Source organism: Phoenix dactylifera, unplaced genomic scaffold (genome assembly GCF_009389715.1).
Source record: "Phoenix dactylifera cultivar Barhee BC4 unplaced genomic scaffold, palm_55x_up_171113_PBpolish2nd_filt_p 000602F, whole genome shotgun sequence".
In the NCBI taxonomy this organism is placed as follows: Eukaryota; Viridiplantae; Streptophyta; class Magnoliopsida; order Arecales; family Arecaceae; genus Phoenix; species Phoenix dactylifera.
The window spans coordinates 151,562-152,456 of NW_024067999.1; the positions used below are offsets into that span (position 1 = coordinate 151,562).

Here is an 895-nt window from a genome sequence, read left to right on the forward strand (position 1 = left end):
TTATTACTACCGTGCATTTGTGGGTTAGGTTGGGGTTGAGCTGGAAGCTTACCCTTCTCTTGGATACTTAGAACGGTAGTCAACATTGACAATTGGTTCCTTATATCTTCAAAATTTCGAGTATTTTGAGCATTGATATTAGCTTGACCTTGTAGAAAAGTTTGTATAGATTGCAAGGTATCCTCAATATTCGGCTTCTGAGAGGGTGGTGATGCAAAAGTAGGATGTGTAGGTGGAGGAGCTGGATGGTGTGACTATTGAGGATGATCATTTCTCCACCTAAAATTTGGATGATTCTTCCAACTAGGGTTATAGGTATTCGAGTATGGATCGTTATAAGACTTTTGGTAGGAGTTCATAGCATTTGCTTGATCGTGCAAGACTTCTTTGAATGCCGGTATGGTGGGGCAATCTGTAGTGGTATGACCCGACATATCGCAGATACCACAACACTCGTTTCTAAGCTCTATAGTCTTGACAGGCTCAACCTTCTTAAGCTCAATTTCTTCTATCTTCCTAGTGAGGGCTGCCATTTTAGCATGAAGATCATCCTCAGTTCTGAGGTTGTAAAGGCCTCCCTGTACAGAGCTAGTAGGCTTAGGTAAAGACTTGGTGTTTCTATCCCCGTTATCCCAAAGTTAGGCAGTCTCAGCAAGGGAATCCAAATATTCCCATGCCTCATCAGGTTGTTTTTCTAAAAATCTACCATTGCACATGGTCTCTGCAAACTGTTTCAACTGTGGAGATAAACCTTCATAAAAGAAGCTAATAGTTCTCCAGGTTTCGAACCCGTGATGAGGGCATGAGAGAAGAAGGTCTTTAAATCTTTCCCAACATTCATAAAATGTTTCATTATCTTTTTGTTGGAAATTGCTGATATGTCTTTTCAAAAAGT

General features: G+C 40.6%; 1 non-coding gene across 1 annotated transcript; it reads left to right on the forward strand.

Moving 5' to 3' along the window:
• The first annotated feature begins 786 nt into the window (after nucleotides 1–786).
• LOC120106676 lies at nucleotides 787–895 on the forward strand. The gene has a single exon (XR_005508759.1). It is a non-coding gene; the product is annotated as a small nucleolar RNA R71 (small nucleolar RNA).